Raw genomic sequence first — 15,931 nt, 5'->3', positions numbered from 1 at the left:
CATGCAATACATGAAATAATTTGAAAAGTAAAAGATATCAAATTTAGCTTAAAAGAATTCTTACCCAATTCCTTTACCATTTTACCTTTTCTTGCTACTTTCCCTACTTATTTGAAAACCATCACATGCATTCTTAGTTAAGATCTTTTCAAGGAGTTTAGCTAGATTCTTAGAATACTTGATGTTGCAACATTCGACAACCCCTAAAATGATATTAACATTTTCAACATTTTTTACACATTCAAACATGCCTTCAATCATCCACCTAAGCATGTACATATACATATTGTCATGCATGTGCCATACTTACACATATTCGATGCTATTTAGACACATTTACTTTTATATTTTATTTTCAAGCTCTCCTATTTTAAATCATTCACATGACAAGTCTCATCAGCATAAGCATACGCACACTACTTTCTTTCAAGTGGTCATTAACAATGATAATCACTCTTGCACCCTTTCCATATGAACATTACATGTTACATGGAATTCATTAGGTAACCTTACTATGCTACCCAAAACATAACAATGACCAATTTTTATTTTCTTACCGGTTATGCATTCATATTATATTCATAAATAAATAATACTAGTCAAGCACAAATTTAGTCAAGGGAAACTCCCTTCTTAATCCATTTTCACAGTTGTGACTTCACTCTCCATCTAGTTCATATTGATTGGGTCACTCAAAATATGGAGTTCACTGTCCAAATGGTGTATAAACCACCCATTAATATAAATGACCAAGGTGGTTTATCATCACTACCTGTAATGATAACTAGGGTGGTTTATCAATTTATCCTTAACAACAAGAACCACGATGAATCACTCTTTTCTTTAATTTCATTCACAGGGATTCACCCAAGGTTTAGATGGGCTATTTCTCAGTATTAGGAGTTGGAATCCACCATCTAGGTGGTTTATCAACTATCTTTTCAGAGAAAGCACCATACGAGTATTATGTCCATTGTCTAGATCTTTTATCAACTATTCAATAAGCACCATAGTGACCCAAAACTCCCTATCTAGGTGGCTTATCATCTATACAACAAGTACCACAATGATTCAACCTTTTATTGAGCCCCAAACTAATCGCACAAGCTTAGAAATCACAACCTAGTGGCTCACACACAAACACTAATCCCTACACTCCTCTCTCCATTGATCCAGCCTTCCAAAAGGAAACCCAAGGAGAAGTGCACTCACAACACTATCACAATATGCATATCAACATGCATAGACTCCATTTGCACCATTCTCTCATCACCACCTTATCTTCCATAGACTTGATTCTAGGTGACTACATGCAAAACATTATGGCTTCCCAATAATGTTGTCAACATGTTCTTGGTTACTTATCGACTATTAACCTCTACTAGACATCTAAATAATGTTATGAGAACAACCTACACTAAGTTTTTATGCATGCACATTACTATATTCACCTAGTATATATTCATGAATCTAGAATATCATTATTTAATATCTATTCAATGGAGATGAATATTTGAACTATTTAATATATTGAATTTTTACCAAGCCCATGCTATTATTCATCAACATATGACAAATTCTATAAACATTAAAGAAAAGTATTAAAACTAGGAAGAGATAAGTTAAGAGATCCCCCCTCATAGGTATGACTACATCACTGGACCATAAAATTTTACAACTCTATTTGATTGCTTTAGGAAATCTAGTCAACATCCTACATGTTTATCTTACTACCTTAAAATCAAGTGAATTTTCAAGTAACATTATTGTATTCATATATGCAATAAATAAATTTCACATAAGTACACATGCATGCATAGATATTAATTTACAACTTAAATTATTTCCTATACTTGAGCCCATCAAGTTTTAGTGATGAAGCTTAGCACTGATACTGCTTTGTAGCATAGTATCAGAAATCTCATTTAATCTATTCTTGAGCTCATATTGGTCAGTTTTCAACCATTCTCTAGTATTACTTTTTCACATACCCATACTATATTTATCCTAACCACAATTTCAAAAACTTCATTTTCATCTCTCATTATACATTTGGTTAGACACTTTGTATACAACCAATTAATTAGTATTTTTCTAGTATATATTTTATCAAACATATTGTATGGAAACAAATAAGAAACATTGCTTTGATTCCATTTGTAACATACTAAGTGAAATATACCACCTAATCATTCAAATTTTGATTTCTGTCTTCGAGGTATTTTACAAAAAAAATTGTGTGCAAATTGTAATAAAACACCTTTAGAACATTTCTTCAAATGATTTTCATGCAAATATGAATATATCAGCTACAACATTGTTATCAAACAACAATTCTATCCCCATCCAGAAAACAACATTTTCAATAGGACATTTTTATCAAATAGTTTGTATGCAATGAATCATTAGACCATGTAGCCATTTTTTCAAGAACTTCCCATAAAAGCTAATATAGAAATTTCCCCTCAGAAATTATCGTAGTATTAGTTTTCAAAGCTACCCCAAATGATCAGTGATGGTTCCCCTCACTATGGTCCAAGTTTTATCATATGGAATATCCCATATGAAAAGTTATAACATAAATTCTAACATGACCTATTTGATGCATGATTTTAGGAGCATCCAAGAAGCTCAAATTCCTTTGATCGTATATCCTAAAATATCATGACCCAAGATCTAAAATTTATAGTCGATAATCCATTTGATTTCCCACCACTATGGCCCAAGTTTATGCTTCAAAAACCTCCCAGAAGGAGAGTTATAGAAAATTGTCAATGCGCCCTATTTGACGCATTATTTTTGGAGCATATAGGAATATCAACTTCATCTTATCATATATCCTAAAATATAATGATCCAATATCTTAAAGTTGGACCAAATCATTAGTAGGATTTCCAATTACTATGGTCCAAGCTTAAGCTTTTAGAACCTCATAGAAGAACATTTATAGTATAAATTCCAGCATGACCCGTTTAAAGATGCATTTAGGAAGCCCAACTTCTTATGATCATATTTCCTAAAATTTCATTACCCAAGATATAAACATTAGATCAGATGATTAATGATATTTCCCCTCACTAGGGTCCATGTTTTAGCTTCTATAACATCCAAAAATAAAATTTATAGCATAAATTCCTACATGACCCATTTACAAAAATATTTAGGAAGCCTAATTTCCTCAACCAATGTTGTTACAAAATTTAATACCTATCAAAAGCTACAACCAACTAATATAAAAACTAATACCATGATTAATTGGTTGGTGGGTAAATGCATGTACATAAAAACTTTCTAAAAGTGGTAATTAAATAATCATGCACATCACTAAACCATATATGCTAGAAAGGTCATTAACACAAATAAATATTTATCTAATGTACTGAGAAAAATATTAGAGATCAGGTTGGGTGAGACATGTTACATCCCACCATAGGCTCAATTATGCTACAATTTTTCTTACATCTGGACATTCTCATGCTAGATATTGATGTCTTGAGGCAAAATTAAACTCAAATATTTAGCACATAGTTTTCAGACCATATTTAACACAAAAGGTGAAGGTCACTCTTCTTCACACACAGGAAAACTCAGTCTCTTTATCAAATAGGATATCACTCACAACTATTAAATAGTCACAAGGTCACAAACTCTCTAGGTTTTGCCACCAATTCTCCTACAAATTCAATTTTCTAAGTGAGAGGGAAAACAATCAATGAGAGAGAAATGGAAGAGAGAAAAAATAAAACCTTAATAACTAAGAAGAGCCAAGAATATGAACCCCTTAATTTTTCCTCCCTCTTATTTTTATAATGATGCCTTAACTCTTCATCTTCCCAATCATTTTCTAGAAGCTTCTTGGGAATACCAACCGCCACATCAAGGGAAAATAATATTTATTCAAGAAAGGATATGATTTATCCCACCCCACCTTGCATATTTTCCTCCCCAATAATGTTTTTCCCCCTCCCCAAGGAATCATGATCTATTGGTTGCCTCTCTCCTTTATCTCTAGAATGGTTATTAGTAAAATAGAACAATACATCACATAATAAAATTTCAAGTCATAACATCAATGATGGGACCCCAACATTATAAGTCTTCATTAGAAAAAATTAGTAAAACAAAAGAAAAAATGGGGGTGTTACACCCAATCTTTGAGAATCCATGTATAAATATCATGTAATATCTAGCCATCCCAATGAAAGATATAAGTTCTATTACATTCTAAGGAGTATGCGATTCTACTATGGACGTGATCTTTTCAGGTTCAATTGCCACTTCTTCCTTTGAAATAACATGGCCCAAGTAGTGCACTTGCAATTGGAAGAAATTGTACTAATTGAGCTTGGCATATAGCTTATGCTCCTACAAAACTTGAAACACAACATCGAGGTGTCCCTCATGCCCATCCCTATTCTTTGAATACATTGAGATATTGTCAATAAATACCGACACAAACTCATCCAAGTATTTTCTAAGAACATTATTCATCAAGAACACAAATGTGGCTAGAGCTTTTACCAATCCAAGCAACGTCACTATGAGTTCAATTACCATATTGGTTTCTCAATGCTGCCACATGAATATATTTTTCCTTCATCTAGACTTGATGATACCTAAATCTAAAGTCTATTTTCAAGAATATTACAGTCCCTCTTAATTGGTCAAATAGGACATCAATCCTAGGAAATGGATACTTATTTTTGGCAGTCACTTTATTCAACTGTCTATATTCAATGCACAACCTAAGGGTGTTATCATTTTTTCACAAAAAATGTTAGAGCTCCCTAAGGTAATACACTAGGTTGAATACCCCCCTTTTCTAGCATCTCTTTTAGCTTAATTTTCAACTCCACTAACTCAAGTGTGCTCATTATATAGGGTGTCATGGACACAAACATTGTTCCTGGAATAAGATCTATTGAGAAATAAATACCTTTTCTAAGTGTTGGGCCTAGAACATCCTCATGAAACACATTATTATATCCCTAAAGTATGGGGTGATATTCAATTCTTAGTTTGTTGACCCCTTCTAAGCTTGTCACTTATATGGCATACAAGGGGCATCCCTTCCTACAATATTTCTTTAATTACAAGGCTAAATTTTGTCTTATAGAGATAGACTTCCTTATTCCTTGAAACAACCTCTACTCTCCTTCATCACCTATACATTCCAATATTTTTCTATAACCATCTAAATTCACTCTTTGTGTAGCTAGCTAGTCTATGTCATTTAGAAATTCATAGGACCCTAATGGAAAAATAGTTTAGGTAGTTTTGGTGGTAAGACACTCATCTCAAAGTAAAGAATGTGTCACTTTCCTCTTGACTTTGATGGCTAACTAAAGTAGCCATGAATTACTATGTGGCTTCCTTTATAAAACACAAGCTTCCACAATTTGTGGAATAACATAGTTGAGGCTAGAACTAGGTTCAATTAAATTTTATATAGGATTGTTGCCAAGTATACCATCCATTTCTACCATAGGGAATTTCTAGTCCAATTGCTTGTTTTCCATACTTCATGAATCTAGGGTACATTTTGGTGCACATCATTGACTATGGTATCCTATTGGATGTTGTATACCCTTTTTCTCTTTTGTTTTTGGTGTAGGAAATCCTTTAACTAATTCTCTTCCCTGCAACCACAACAATTTAATGGATTCTTTCTTGGTTCCTCATCCTACTCCTTTTGTAGCCAAATTGAATTATTCTCACTATGGGTAGGAGAATTCTATTAGAATTCACTTCTAGTAGGTATGATGAACCTAACATCTTTCTTAGCTTTCCCATAGCATGAGAATATTTCTCTCTTTCCTTTAAAATTAGTCTTTTCTTTCTTCTTTCGTTTCAAACATAGTTACTAATCAAATGAGAACTATTACCTCAAAACAGTTACTCGAGCCCAAAAATCCCAAAAAACATGAAAAAAAACCCAAAAATAAAAAGTGTTGATTTTGTATCACCATTTTTTTCAGATTAAATTTTTAATATTGTTTAAAAATAATAGTAAAAAACAATAAAAGCCATTTCGTTTGGTGCAAAAACCACCTTGAAATCAAAAAGTGTTGACGCCAGAATAACGTTTTTTTTTTTTTTTTTTTCAAGGGTACATTTTCAACATTTTTTAATAACGACATTAAAAATAAAATATCATGACTCTGAAAAATTTCAAATTTCCAACGATTTTCAAACATGACATTAATAACAAAATATCATGTCTTTGAAAAGCCTTAAAATTCCAACGATTTTTAAGCATGACATTAAATTTAAAATATCACTTCTTTGAAAAATCTTAAAATTCCAACAATTTTCAAGCATGGTGCTAAGAAAAAATATTTATAACTTTCTTCAACCATAACATTAAAGATAAAATATCATGACTTAGAAAAACATTAAAATCTTGACAATTTTTCAACCATGGAATTAAAACCAAAGATTAAGACTACAAAACAATCTTAAGTTTTCAAAATATTTCATGCATGACATTATGGAAAAAATTTATGACTAAAAAAACTTAAAAAATGAACCCCTGAATGAAAGAGTTATTATACCAAGAGTAATTTTTTTTAAATGTTAAATGTATAGCAATTTTAAAATCTTAGCCTAAGACAACTTGAGACATTACAAAAAACTTAAAAATCAACTATCAAATTGACATGCAAAGTAGGTGAGCTCAACCCATTGTAATGAAAAATTAAAGGCCAACCATAAAATTAACACATTGTGGGGCAACCTGATTCATTATAACAAAAAAATTAAAACCAACTATCAAATTGCACATAATGGGATCAAGTTGCTAGACAAACATCTACACAGACCCTACATAATATATATATATATATATATATATATATATATATATATATATGAAATACATAAAAAAAATCCCAATATTGAAAAAAAATAAAAAAAAATAATAATAATAAGTGATGAAACATAACCAAAAAATCAAATATAAAAAATATATAGAAATATAGATTATTTCTTTGAAAAAATTGTGAACACCCTTATATACATAATTAAGAGAATTAAAATTTAATTAACAAATTTTACTAATAAATTATCTCAAAATTATTTATCACTGTGTCTATGTGTCCATATTTATCACTCACCTAATAAATTAAAAAAGAATTCATATCAAAACGATCACTAATCAAACTATTCATAAAAGCATAAAAATTGACATTTAACCTCTTAAATAATAATCAATAGAATTTGAACTTCAATCAAAATTTTGATATCAAGACCATTGCTAATCAAATTACTCCTAAAAGCCTAAAATTTTAACATGTTAAATGACTAAGAATTTCAAACACATGTATATACAAACGTGAGAAAAAAAGAACATTTTAACATAACGTGCCAGTTTTGACGTAATGTGGCAGTCTGGGAACTCTGCACATATGTTTAACCATTGGGAAACCGGACACAGGCAGGCCCGAGAAGTGCGCCCTTGACATGAAGTGTTATATATCTTTGACGAAACACTTATGAACATGTTTAATGAGTGGGGAATTCTATCGAGTTCAACAAATAAAATCAAAATAAATAATATTAATTTGATTATTATATGTCATATTAGGTAATAGATAAATTTTCAATGTCATAAGGAAAGTAATATAAAGCATGCGAGTGCATGTTGTGACGGTCGGGGTGGTCGGTTTGCACACCCCCCGACCGGTTTCGAATCCTGTGAGCTACGCTGCAGCGTATTTGGGGCTTTGGTCGGTGATGATTTGTACAATTTGTAAATATATGATGATATATTCAGCTTCTTCAGCGAGACCCTGCCCCCCGAAAAGGAAAGTAATATAAAATAAACTTTGCTTTATGGTTTTAATTTTTAATAAAGATTAATAAACTTCCATAAAATAAAGTATTTTAAATTATATATAAATAAGTTAAAATTAAAATTTCCAATTATTGATGGAAATACTTATTTTCAAAAATAATAATTTAGAATACTTGAAATAGTTAACATTTTCTTAAAAGATTCATTTCTAAATCCTTAAGATCCTCATTTTGGAAAGGCTATAATATAGCGACGACGTGTAATAATCTCTGAAGATTAACCTTACGTGCTATAGTGCTCTTAATATTTGATATTTGGGGCCTAGTTCGAGGTATTAAGAATTTGATTCTTATAGGTTAGATTTGAATTGGAATTTTGTATCCATCCATGTAAAGCCTAATAATTTGAATGAATCCAAATTATGAATAAATTAGTTTTATATATATTATATTTTTATCATCAATATTATTGAATATTTATCTAGTTCCATGTTAGGAAAGGTTTAGTTTAATCTATTTATTAAAAAGAATAATTTCAAAATAACATGTTTATTAAAAAAAAATTATATATATATATAAACAAAATTTTCTTCCATATAAAAATAAATTGAGAGATCGGAAGATTATTTTCTTAATCAGTTAGTTTTAATAACAATAATAATTTCCTTTTGACTTGCAACATATTGTGCTAATTGTTATTTATGAATCCATATTAGGAAGAGACTATATTGTTTGACACATAACGTGTTGTATTAGTTGATTGTTTTTGAGTCTGTGGGTCAAAGTTCACTCTCGTGCCCGCCCGAGCCCCAGCCAGCGGCAAAGGCGCCCTAGCCAGCGGCCAAGAGGCCGCAAGCCAATTCCTGGAATCGGCCTGTGGCCTCTTGGCCACTGGCTAGGGGCTCGAGCGCGCAGGGATGACTAGGTGCGAAGGGGAGAGGAGGGTGTCACTCCCCCAATTCTTTTTTCATTAATTGGTCAGGGTGCGGCACCGCCTAAGTAGTTAACATGTTCCATTGTTAAGTTACTTTACGAACTATGCCTTAACATTCATCTTCATTCATGAATAACATAACATTAATGTGCGAAATCCATTAACATTATAATATCAACATCCATAAAATAGTAGCAAGAACACATTCATATGCAAGTAAGAATCTTTTATTATATATGTGAAGAGTTTTTTCAAATGACCAGGAGTTATACTCCATTGGCGTTATACCCAAGTCACGCGTCCACCTTGTGCACGCCTGCATGATGGTCTCACTCTTCTACTGTTCAACACAGAAGACTTTACCAAGTTTGGGCGGGCACGCCCGTGCACAATCCTCACCCAACTCTCAACGATCTCATGTAACGTTCGGTGGGCGGGTGCCCACACACGCCCTCCACCCACGCCTTCAACCGAACTCCAACCTCATGCCAAGTCCCGTGTAGACTTGCCCTGCGAGCGAGCGCATAGAGCTGCTCCTTGCTACGACTTTACTACCCTTCTTCGCACCTCTAGATCAAATGATCGATGTTGAATGTGATGCCTCCTCGCTAAGTCTCAATCGCATGTATATATGGTTATGGAACGGGGGTCGTGCCACTCGGCCGACCCTTCGTTCAAGCTCCAACCGCTGCGACCATACAACATAACTCGCCTTCATGTAGGTTGGCCCACCCATGGCGTGGGACCACCCACCTTCACTTCGTTTGCTTGTCATTTCGCCTTGGTCGGCCTCACGGTGCAAGTCACCCCAACTCGCCTGTATAAACATGAAACAACAAACTCGCCCATATAACAACACCTCGCCCTTGGTCGCCTCATGCCTTCACACATTTTGCTACTTCGTTTGACGGATGGGCACGCCTGGGCGGCTCGCCAGTCGCAGGGCGTTACATTCTCCCCCACCTGAAATCATTGTCACCCTCGACAATCCCGATCTTCTCTGCAGCTTCCTTTCATACTTCTCAATCTTCTTCTTCCATCTCCAAAGTGTGTCCTCCCTTTCCCAGCTTTCCTCCTCCAGTGCATTCTTCCATCTGACAAGAAACTCCTGTTTCATGTGGCAACCAATCCCTATAGTTTTGAAGCTCAAAATCTTCTCTAACTCCAAATCTGGCTTGTCCACAATCCCGGCTGGTCCTCTCAGCGATTCAACTCTCTCTGGATGATCAGCATCAAGTCTGCATCTCTTCAACTAACTTATGTGAAAACCGGATGCTTCATGTGCATATGGTGTGGAAGCTCCAACTTGTAAGCAACTTCCCCCACTCTCTTCTTCACTCGGAATGGCCCCTCATACTTCCGTGTCAGTTTGCTCGCAGTCCCCTTAGGTGGTTGAAGCTGCTCTCCGGTAATCCTGAGAAACACCATATCTCCCACATTGAAGTGTACATCCCGTCTTCCCTTATCTACCCATTTCTTCATTCTCCTTGCAGCTTCGTGCAAGTGCAACCATGCCAGCTCCAAGGTCTCATCCCAAGCCTTCATGAATTTCTTCGCATGAGGACTTCTCAAGAAACCTCCTATCACTACGGTATGTGGTGTGACTGGATTCTGTCCATTCAACAACTCAAATGGACTGTACCCCATCGCAGAACTATTTTGAATGTTGTAGCTTAACTGAGCAACATCCAAGAGTTTAGGCCAATTCTTTTGATCAACCATCACATAATGTCTCAAGTAATCCTCCTGCAATGCGTTGATCCTCTCAGTCTACCCATCTGTCTATAGATGGTAACTCGAACTCATCAACAATTCTGTCCCGACTAACTTGAACAATGTAGTCCAAAATCTACCTGTAAAATGCGGATCTCATTCCAACACAATGCTTAATGGCATCCCCCAACACTTCACTATGTTTTCAAAGAACAACTCCGCAGTTCGCTCGGCTCCACAAGACATCTTTGTAGGAACAAAGTCAACATACTTGGAAAAACGATCAACCACAACCATTATCCCATTATACCCCTGAACCTGTGGCAACTGAGTGATGAAGTCCATTGAGACACTCATCCATGGTCTCTCAGGAATCAGTAAAGGCTGCAACAGACCTCTTTGCCTCTGATTATCCGATTTGTCCTACTGACAAATGATGCACATATGTACATACTCCTCTACATCCTCCCGCATCTTCTCCCAAAAGAATCCTCTCTCCAACAATGCCAAAGAACAACGCATCCCTCGGTGGCCAGCCCATGGTGAGTCGTGGCACTCCTTCAAAAGGTGCCTCCTGAGCCCAGATGACTTTGGAACATAGAGCCGGTTTCCAAAGAACAAGAATCAATCTCAAAGAAAGAACTTTCGTGTCTTCCCCTCTTTCACCTGCTTCACTATAATCTGCGCCTGAGTATCGGTCTCAACACTTTCCTTGAGCTTATTCTGCATCTCTTCTGACATCTGAACTCAACTCCTACTCCTAGCCGCCCGGTCTTCCCCCTCCAATGCTACAAGTTGTCCCTTCCTACTAAGGGCATCTGCTACCACATTGTGTCTTCCTGGTCTATACTCGATAGTCATGTCGAACTCTGCCAAGAAGTCCTGCTAACGAGCTTGCTTTGTAGAAAGCTTTGGTTGTGATGCAGAATAACTTGCTGCAACGTTGTCTGTCTTGACAACAAACAACTTCCCAATTAGGTAATGCCTCCATACATGTAAACATTGAATGATTGCAGTCATCTCCTTCTCATGGACCGGATACCTCCGTTCTCTATCCTACAACTTCCGACTCTCGTACACCACTGGATGCCCATCCTGAATAAGAACCCCTCCTATGGCAAAATCTGAAGCGTCTGTGTGTACCTCAAATAGTCACTCGAAGTCCGGCAACTTCAGTATCAGTGTTGTAACCATCCTTCTCTTCAAATCATCAAATGCCACCTGACATTTATCCGTCCAACTCCATCTCTTGTCTTTCTTCAATAGGTCTGTTAGTGATGATGTCACCTTGGAGTACCCCTCTACAAACTTCGTTGGTAGTCGGTCATGCCCAAAAACACCCTCATCTCATGGACATTCTTCGGTTCAACCCAGTCCTTGATCGCCTTCACTCTGCTCGGCTCCATCTATATGTACCCTTGACCCACTATATGTCCAAGGAACGAAATCTCGGTCTGAGCGAACATACACTTAGACTTATTCAAGTACAATTGATTCGCCTTCAGTGCCTCGAACACCATCTCTAAGTGCTTCTTATGATCCTCCATGTTGTCACTATACACCACTATATCGTCTGAGTAGACTACTACAAACGAATCCAAGTATGGTTGTAGAACATCATTCATCAAAGTGCAAAATGTAGCAGGAGAATTGCACAACCCAAATGGCATAACAAGGAATTCAAAACTACCATACCTCATTACTATCGCGGTCTTCTTCTCATCTCCTTCAGCTATCCACACCTGATAATATCCATGCCTCAAGTCCATCTTGAAAAACACTCGAGCTTTCGCAAGCTTGTCAAAGCAATCAGCAGCCAATGGCAAAGGATGCCTATTCCTTATCATTTGCTTGTTCAATGCATGGTAATCACAGCACATCCGTAGCTCATTCGAATCCTTCTTCCACTGGAACAATACTGGAGCACCATAGGGGGACCTTGAAGGTCTAATGAAACCTACATCAGTTAACTCCTTTAACTGTCGTTTCAATTCCTCCAACTCGGGTCCTGACAACCGATAAGGTGCTTTAGCCGGAGGTTGCTTCCCTGGCTCAAGCTCAATGCTATGGTCCATTACACGCCTTGGTGGAAGCTTCTTTGGTAGCTCATTAGGCATCAAATCTGCATATTTGGCCAGTACCTCAGAAATCTCAGCTGGAACAGGTGTCCCCCCTCCATCACCTTCGACTCCCTTGAACATCATCGCATATTTATCCATATCTGACTCCTTCATAGCCTTCTCTAAACTCAGTGCAGAAACATGCTGCACCTTGACTTCCCACCTTTGCCTATGAGTGGGAAAAGTCCAAGTTTGTGACTGTCCAACCAGCACCACCTCATCACGGAAGGAGACAAAAATTGCTTTGTTGCCCTTCAATAAATCTTGCCCCAATATCATATCAAAGTCGTTCATCTCCATCATTGTGAAGTCCAACTGACCCTTTTAGTCTTTTATCTGCACAGGCACTTCGTGTGCCAACCCCGCCACTTTAGTTCTAGAGTTCACCGCCTTGACTTCCACATTCGATGGGAAGATCATCAGTCCAACCTCTTTTTACAACCGTGTCGTCATGAAGTTATGAGTGGCCCCCATGTCCACTAGATCTTGAATGGTCTTGCCATGAACCATCAAGTCCACGAAACCCAGACTAGTAATCCACGATTTCTCCATAACTTTTCCCTGCATACATGTCTGTTCACTGTATCCTACTCTGATACCACCTGTCATGCCCCCAATTCTTTTTTCATTAATTGGTCAGGGTGCGGCACCGCCTAAGTAGTTAACATGTTCCATAGTTAAGTTACTTTACGAACTACGCCTTAACATTCATCTTCATTCATGAATAACATAACATTAATGTGCGGAATCCATTAACATTATAATATCAACATCCATAAAACAGCAAAAAGAACACATTCATATGCAAGTAAGAATCTTTTATTATATATGTGAAGAGTTTTTACAAATGACTAGGAGTTATACTCCACCGGCATTATACCCAAGTCGGGCGTCCACCTCGTGCATGCCTGCACGGTGGTCTCACCCTTCTACCATTCAACATACAAGACTTTACCAAGTTTAGGCGGGCGCACCCATGCACGATCCTCACCCAACTCTCAACGATCTCGTGTAACATTCAATGGGTGGGTGCCCACACACACCCCCCACCTGCGCCTTCAACCGAACTCCAACCTCATGCCAAGTCCCGTGTAGACTTGCTCGGTGAGCGGGCGCATAGAGCTGCTCCTTGTTGCGGCTTTACTACCCTTCTTTACACCTCTAGATCGAATGATCGATGTTGAATGCGATGCCTCCTCGCTAAGTCTCCATCGCATGTATATATGGTTATGGAACGAGGGTCGTGCCACCTGGCCGACCCTTCATTCAAGCTCCAACCACCACGACCATACAACATAACTCGCCTTCGTGTAGGTCAGCCCGCCCATGGTGTGGGACCGCCCACCTTCACTTCGTTTGCTTGTCATTTCGCCTTGGTCGCCTCATGCCTTCGCACATTTCGCTACTTCGCTTGACGGATGGGCGTGCCCAGGCGGCTCGCCAGCCGCAGGGCATTACAGAGGGGGGCGAGCGTGCGGGATGGGGTAGTGAAGGGGAGGGGAGAGGGGAGGACCGGGGGAGGTAGGGAGTGGGGTGCGGTAGGGCAGAGGGAGCAAGGGGTAGGGAGTGAGAGGGAAGTGGTGGGGTTGGGCGGAGAAAGGGGAGAGCATAATTTTTTAATTGTTTTTTTTAATATATATATATATATATATATATATATATATATATTAATTTTAATTTTAATTTATTTATTTATTTATTTACTTTAATTTTTTTTTTTTTTTTTTTTTAATTCTTTTGAATTTTCTTTGTTTTTTATTTTGTTCTTAAATTTTCATAATTTGATTTTTTTTTTTTTTTTGTTATTTTCTTTTAATTTTACTTTATGTTATTTCTTAATTTTTTTTATTTTTTATTTTTTTTTTTATGTTTTTATTTTTTTTTTTATAAAATTTTTTTTGGTTATTTCCTTTTAATTTAATTTCATATTATTTTTTTACTTTTATTTTTAATTTCAAAATATAATTCTTAAATTTTTATTTTATTTTATTTTTTATTTTTAATTTTGTTTATTTAAATTATCTAATTTAAACATTTTTTAATTTTTTTTCTTAATTTTTTATTTTATTTTTTTTTTAATTATTTTAAGATTTTTTTTCCTAATGAGTTTTTTATTTTTTATTTGTTTTTTAACTTAAAAAATGTTTTTAGATTTTCTTTATTTTTTTTTTTTTTTTTTAAGTTTAATTTGTTTCTCTTTAAATTATACATATATTTTTTGAAAATTTTTCTTTTTTTTTGTCGTTTTCCACTAATTTTTTATTATTATTTTTTTAATTTTACGAGTTAATTTTTTTTTTTTACATTTTTATAGGTTTTTATGTTTTGTTTTTTATAATTTTTTTGTATTTGATTTTTTTTCATGTTTTTTTATTTTATTTTTTATTTTTATTTTTATTTTGATGTTTTATTACTAACATGAAAATCACCAACATTTAAAAAAAATTATCCACACTTAATTCATTAGAAAATTTAAAGTGTATAAACTAAGTCCTCGAAACAAAAAGGGTTGATGCTTATCAACACTTTTCAAAATCAAAATGAAAATCACTAACAAAAAAAAATGTTCGCACTTGATACATAAAAAAAATTAAAGTGTCAAAAATAAGCCCTCTAAAAAAATGTGTTCATGCTACATCAACACTTTTCAAAATCAGCGTGAAAATCACTAACATTTAAAAAAGTGTGTTGACGTTGCATCAACACTTTTCAAAACCAGTATGAAAATCACTAACATTTAAAAAAATTGTTCATATTTGATACATAAAAAATTTAAAGTGGAAAAAATATGCTCCAAAAAAAATGGTGTATTTTGAATCACCATTTTTCAAAATCAAGTGATTTTTTTCTACCTCAAAAAAATGAGTACTAGGTCATTTTCTCATTTGATCGGTAACTCTATTTTCACCTAAAACTCTATCTTATGCTTGGACTGTTCATAACAATACTTTACATTCTGGATGGTGTCCTCAAGTTTCCGTGTCGTATCAAACTCTATTATGTATTGATAGGATTTTGGAAGTTGACTAAGGAAGCAATGTAATTTTAACTTTTCAAACTTGATATAATAAACATACCTCAACAACTCCTTGAATTTGTTGGCATATGCTTCATCCTAGTTTATGCTCATGGAATTCCTTTATTTTGTTGTCCTAACACCTCCAAAACAATTATATATCTTTCAATTTCCTCTCAAACTTTTTCCAGGTCATCTTCATTTTTGAATTTACTTAACATTCTTAAGGTCTTCCCACCATATATCAACCTTTCCACATGGGTTGAATATGTCCCTTAGTGCCTTCATGTACTTAGAGTAATCATGCACTCTAATATAATTCTTTAGGCCTAGAAGCCATAGTTGTACATTGTC

The sequence above is a fragment of the Pinus tabuliformis genome, chromosome 2_2, assembly GCF_031772625.1.
Source record: "Pinus tabuliformis cultivar Carrire ecotype Pingquan chromosome 2_2, CPIR1, whole genome shotgun sequence".
Taxonomy (NCBI): Eukaryota; Viridiplantae; Streptophyta; class Pinopsida; order Pinales; family Pinaceae; genus Pinus; species Pinus tabuliformis.
Note: the sequence above shows the minus strand (reverse complement) of the source record.